Here is a 6,344-nt window from a genome sequence, read left to right as displayed (position 1 = left end):
TTGACAGTTGTGAAATTTGTTGCTTCTTATGGCTTGTGGAGTATTTGTGAAGAGTATCATGAAAAAACGAATGATGTGTTTATCAAATTAAATTGTAAAAGCAGTTATTTATGAACAAACCACTGCCTTTTGTGCTATGTGATTTACCCAGCCTTGGAGGAAAAATAGTATTCTAATACTTTTGTGTTTTGGGTATTTGGCTGTGTTTTTCTTAGTTTTAAAGAGGACGAAATGGAGACAATGTGATAATAGGGAGGAGAAGAAGAGGAATTGAAGAAGTGTTTTTTAGACTTTTTTGCAGTTAGTTTTTTTTCCTTGTAATTAGGGATTGAGTCGGGCAGTTATCGTATCCTTGTGTGCACGTTGGAACGTCTGTATACAATTTCTTTTTTCTAAATAAGTTAGTTTCCTTTGATGTTTTCAGTTACCTTATTTTCTATTTTTTTGGCAGAATAGAGATAATTTTCAACATTTAGTGAGGGAAAAATGGGGGTTTGTATTGCCTTATATATATGTATATGTATATATGTATATGTATATGTATATATGTATATGTATATATATACATGAACTCAGATTTTTTTGCAGTTAGTTTTTTTCCTTGTAATTAGGGATTGAGTCGGGCAGCTATCGTATCCTTGTGTGCACGTTGGAACGTCTGTATACAATTTCTTTTTTCTGAATAAGTTAGTTTCCTTTGATGTTTTCAGTTACCTTATTTTCTATTTTTTTTTGGCAGAATAGAGATAATTTTCAACATTTAGTGAGGGCAAAATGGGGGTTTCTGTTTCCCTATATATATATATATGTACATATATATATATATGTGTGTGTATATATGTGTGTGTGTGTGTGTGTGTGTGTGTGTGTGTGTGTGTGTGTGTGTGTGTATTGTTTCTATAGTTGACACTAATCAAGCCTTGCTTTATAAATTTGGACGTGCCATAGTGCAGACCTACAGCTTGCAGGCCTGCATTTTTTTTAGACATCAATTTACCAATTCTGATGCGGTTCGAATGTAAAACTACATCAGATTGTTCCCATAATTTGATGCGGTTTTCCCCATGAACCGCATCAGATTATGGTTTCTGATGCGGTTTTGGACCGCATTAGAATTTGTTAGAGAGCTGCTGCGACACCACCTGATGCGGACCAAAACCGCATCTGAAAGGCTAGTTTTGACTGCATCAGGTGGGGTTTTTTCTACTAGTGCACCCCTGCCATATCTTCCTCCTCTATTCCATCTTCCCCTTTTTAATGTGCTCCAACTATCCTTTACTTTTTCTTTTCCATCTGTGTCTCTAGTGGACCTTGGGTGTCCATTTGGGTATCCAACTACACGCCAACACTTCTCTTTTGTGTGTCCTGTCTTCCCACATACACTACAGGTCCACTCATTACTCTTGCTCATCATGACTGCACTCTCATGTTCTTCTTTCACAAACTTGACTATCTCCCTCTAGTTTCTTCTTGATGTAGATTGCTACAGGATTCTCTACAATAGGGAGAGGTGACATCATGAGGAGCTCGCTCCTCTAAGCCCCATATATATAATCTAACCCATTCAAGAATTGAAAGAGCTTTTGCTCCTCCAGCTGCTCATTGAGTGCTTTAATAAAGGCATTAATTTCAGTTGTCATATCTGTGATTGTAGGCAAGGAAATTAAGGATTTCAAATGCCCAAAAACCCCTCATCTCTATATATTAATCTATTATATTCTTCCATGCTTGCTTAGTCTCATATATGAACTTGTTCAGCTTATATTTTCATGACCCATTTGTCAGATGAATTCTCTTCTCTAGGTGATCCCACATTTATGCTCATGAACATAATAGACTTTCTATTCCCTATGATCCATGATATAACCATATTGTTACATGCACTAGTAGAAAAAACCTCAAATGCTCCGGTTTTTAAGGCCACAAACGCTCCGTATTTGGCCCGTAGCAGACCCCACACGAGCATTCGAATATTTTACAAATGCTTCGGTTGTGAACCGGAGCATTTTTTAATCAAATGCTCCGGTTGTAACAGAAAATCGGAGCATTTGACTAACAAATGCTCCGGTTGTTAAGGAAAAACTGGAGCATTTGACTACTAAATGCTCTGGTTTTCCCTTAACAACCGGAGCATTTGCTCTTTTTTTTTATGAAAAAAAATCACATAAACAGCTAGGTAGCAGCCCAGCATTACACAGCCAGGTAGCACCAGTAGCAGCGTCCTATTACGCTGCCACCTAGCTCCCCCTACATTACACAATTAGCTTCGCAGCAGGAAAAAAAACTAAATTAGGTATTATATATTCTGTACAATACAAATAAAAAAACAAAATATTTATTATATATTCTGTACATACAAATAAAATAAACAAAAATTTTGTTAACCATGATTAAATAGATTCAAAGTACATGAAATATATAATACAGGTATACAACTATAATCACTTGTTCCTTAACTACAAATATAGGAAACCATCTTAGGAGCAAAATCTTCAAAACACCATCTTAACACACCAAATTAAATAAGCCGACTTCAAACACCATCTAAACATAACAATTAATTAATTTGGCTAAAATAATAAGATGCAACGGAACTAAAAAATTAACCAAACTAAATATCTACTCCCACAATCCCTTTTCAACCATCATTTTCAAATTATGCAGAAAAGTGTTACAAATGCAGATAGAAAAGCTACAAATCCGACTATTAACTATAATTGGAAAAACTACAAATCTCACTTTAACTATAACTAGAAATTTTCAGGTAAGTCAGACATAAATTATTGGGTACAAATATAATTAATAGATACATAACAAAGATTATGTCAAGAACAAGATAGGAGAAGCTATCATACTATTTTAATGGAATCATGGAGAAACTATCATACTATTTCAATCAATTCCTTGCTTGTTCCCAAAATTCCCATGCCTATCTGGATTGGTAAACCCAACCAACTATTTACAACAAACTTAGATCCAAGTATGACATCACAGAAGATATGCAGAAATTCTTGAGTCTCAAAATCCTTGAACAGCCTGCTTGTAAACTAAATCAAAAAACCCATCCCAAAACTGAACAATCTGCTTGTAAACATGCAAATAACTCAATTACCTTTAGTACAGATAGATAGGAATCTGAAAGTCCTGTGTACTTTCCAAACCATGGAATCTCACCTAATGGATAAAGAAAGAATAAACAAAAAATAAATTAATAGAATCCAAAGATGCTCTTATTATACTGGACGATCAGATAGCTGAGAAGAAAGCAACAAGTCAATTGAAACCTACATGCTTATACAACATGGCACAAAGTTGAGCTCTCCTAGTCCATTCATCTAGCATGGGCTCCTTTGCGGCCCTGCATCAAGGCAAATTGTAGTCAGTTGGAGTTTGCACAAATTAAACAAAATATAAGCAGATGAGAAATAAGGGTATAGGACAAACCCATAAAGATGCAGCACTTTCAATATAGCTTCATGAGCCTTTTGGTCCTGATGGAGACAAAAGAAATCCACATATTCGACATCAGCAATGTGTTTAGGAAAAACTAAGAGCTTCGCCTTCAAATAGTCCTTTGAACTTTGAACATGTATTAAAATACATAGTATTAAAATGCCTAAAGGATAAGAGTAGCAATTCGACAGAAATGTCCACCAAGTTATATGAAACAGTTTCTTAGTTGCACCTGCTAGATTAAACCTACCTGCATTTGTTGGCCCTTAAAATCGTTCTTGTTTCTTTTCACAATACAATTAGATCATTTACAGAGTAAATTCTGAAATTAAAGCACACAGTTCCAAAAACTTTCGACGAAAATTTATCAGATTTAGGAGCAGTTCTAGTTTTATAGTAAAACTTTTCCTAATTATCAGATTTAGGAGCAGTTCTAATTTTATGGTAAAACTTTTCCTGGTTTTATTCAGCAAGAATGTGATTATCAACCAACCACAAACAGAGTCCAAATTATAACCAACAAGGATTACGAGGAAACTAATTATTAGTGAATGGATAACGATGTGTTTAGGAAAAAACTAATTATCAGCAATGTGTTTAGGAAAAACTAAGAGCTTCGCCTTCACATAGTCCTTTGAACTTTGAACTAAAAGACAAGAGTAGCAATTCGACAGAAATGTCCACCAAGTTATAAGAAACAGTTTCTTAGTTGCACCTGCTAGATTAAAGCTACATGCGTTTGTTGGCCCTTAAAATCATTCTTGTTTCTTTTCACAATACAATTAGATCATTTACAGAGTAAATTCTGAAATTAAAGCACACGGTTCCAAAAACTTTCGACGAAAATTTATCAGATTTAGGAGCAGTTCTAGTTTTCTGGTAAAACTTTTCTTGATTATCAGATTTAGGAGCAGTTCTATTTTTATGGTAAAACTTTTCCTGGTTTTATTCAGCAAGAATGTGATTATCAACCAACCACAAACAGAGTCCAAATTATAACCAACAAGGATTGCGAGGAAACTAATAATTATTAGTCTAGAAGAGAATATAGCACAATGCACCTTTTCAATCTCAGATACTAGCATGATGAAGCCCTTTGAACTTATGCAGAACAGTCCTGTGTAATCCTTTAAACTTTTATAATCTGTCTTTCTTGCCCGCCTCGATGGACTCCGCCTACCTTTTAAAACCTTCCAAGCTGGATCAGAATCAATTACACTTGTAAGTTTCAACATGTCCTCAGCATGAGCGTAGATAAATATACTCTCTCATGAACAAACACATCTATGCAATCTGTTCAGAAGACGGTTTTGATCCAATTAGATAGAGAAACTTCCTGGATCACAGGACTACAAAATCTGCAAAGTTGCACTTAGCTATGTGCAAAAGGTTTAGAATATTAGAAGGGTCTGGAAGCCAAAATTGCATGAACCTTAAAGCTTTTATAAAGAATCGGAGCAAAAACAACTTTTAAAGAGACTATGTCAAAGAACACACACCAAGAAGAAAGAACTCACACAAGGATGAAAGTATTTGCTGTTAGAAGTACCGGAACATGGCAAAACTGTGAGAGATTCGCCTTCACATTTTCATCAAAAGGCTGTAGAGAAGTAAAGACGGTTTTAGCTCAACGTCGCTGGAAAGAAGTTAAACACGTGCATGAAGAAAGAAAGAGAGGAAGAGATACCAATGTGTTGCGACAAGCTAAAATATCTGGAGTTAAACCCAGGCCTCGCAATCCCCTAACACTATGCAGTGTTGGCTTTGTATTATGTTAAAAGTAACACTACCATTACTTATATTAGATAGAACTTCAGACTACAAAAACCAACTAGTACAAACATAAAGATAGATTTTGAATAATTACCTGTTTGCCAACAACATTTAGCACTGGTACGAGACTAACATGAATTAGGTAAAATTTTCCAGGACCTATTAAGAAGAGAAGTTTGCGTAAGCTTTTCAAACAAATGAAATACATACGTATTCCAGTATGCCAAGACTTCTAAGCAAACTTACCAACACGATAAGAGAATTGTCCAAGAGATTCAATGAACGACATAGACTCAATATCCCCAACATCACAAATTTCAGGCCAATAATAGACGCAACATTTTTGTTTGTGATAAAATAGCAGATGGTATATCAGATAACACACCTATAGTTCCTCAGATTGTGCAGATTTTCACATTGCACTTCAGCGCAAGGGCTTTACTCCCCATATCATTCGTTTCATGTCTTTGTTTGTCCGTGTCACAAAATAATTCCTCAGATTGTCACTCTGTTTAATTCAAAAGATCCCGGGTTTTTCTTTATTCTAGATTCAGGGGTGGAGACATCTGTTGAACCCTAGTTTTGATAATAACAAAGAAACAAAGGAACAAACTAAGTAGTGAACTAATGAGTTATTTAAGTGTATGGTGTTTAAGGTATCAATGCAAGGAACTGGGAGATACGAAGTCAATGAAGAAGTCACGAAGAGGGATTTCAAAGGCTAAGTAAAGAAGTTTCTATGTTGATACTGGAGCAAGCATTGGATCAAGAAGAATAGAAGCTAGGCGTTTTATTTTCTAGTTCCAATGTAAAGGAACAAAGAAAGAATGGTAAGGAACAGTTGCAGTCTATTTGAGAATGAGGTTGTTCCTTTGTAAGGAACAAACTAAGTGGCATAAGCGAATATGTTAAAGGAACTTAGTTAATAAAGGAACTAGACTTAGGCGTGTAATATGTAACGTTAAAAATATATTGAGTAAGTCATGCCTAAATTATAGGAAATTAGTTATATCTAATTTCAAATGATAAAATCATTTTAAAAAGAAAATCTGTTTAGAAAAGATTTTATTTTTCGGAAAATAAGAAAATAAATATCCGGTTGTTAGAAAGATTTTATT

General features: G+C 34.9%; 1 long non-coding RNA gene across 3 annotated transcripts; it reads right to left on the bottom strand.

Annotated features, from left to right (window-relative positions):
• Positions 1–2,319: 2,319 nt before the first annotated feature.
• On the bottom strand, positions 2,320–5,787 carry LOC104891601 (uncharacterized). 3 transcript variants are annotated; one of them, XR_007273214.1, is made up of 7 exons: positions 5,141–5,787; positions 4,971–5,053; positions 4,515–4,651; positions 3,445–3,491; positions 3,289–3,358; positions 3,113–3,174; positions 2,320–2,544 (listed from the first exon to the last, which is right to left on the bottom strand). It is a non-coding gene; the product is annotated as an uncharacterized LOC104891601 (long non-coding RNA). The 3 variants fall into 3 exon arrangements; XR_007273215.1 differs by lacking the exon at positions 2,320–2,544 and adding an exon at positions 2,636–3,036; XR_007273213.1 differs by lacking the exon at positions 2,320–2,544 and having other exon boundaries at positions 2,636–3,174.
• Between the last annotated feature and the right edge of the window lie 557 nt (positions 5,788–6,344).

This window comes from Beta vulgaris, chromosome 4 (genome assembly GCF_026745355.1).
Source record: "Beta vulgaris subsp. vulgaris cultivar EL10 chromosome 4, EL10.2, whole genome shotgun sequence".
In the NCBI taxonomy this organism is placed as follows: Eukaryota; Viridiplantae; Streptophyta; class Magnoliopsida; order Caryophyllales; family Amaranthaceae; genus Beta; species Beta vulgaris.
The sequence above is the reverse complement of the archived record's forward strand: the minus strand, read 5'-3'. Positions and strand labels throughout refer to the sequence as shown.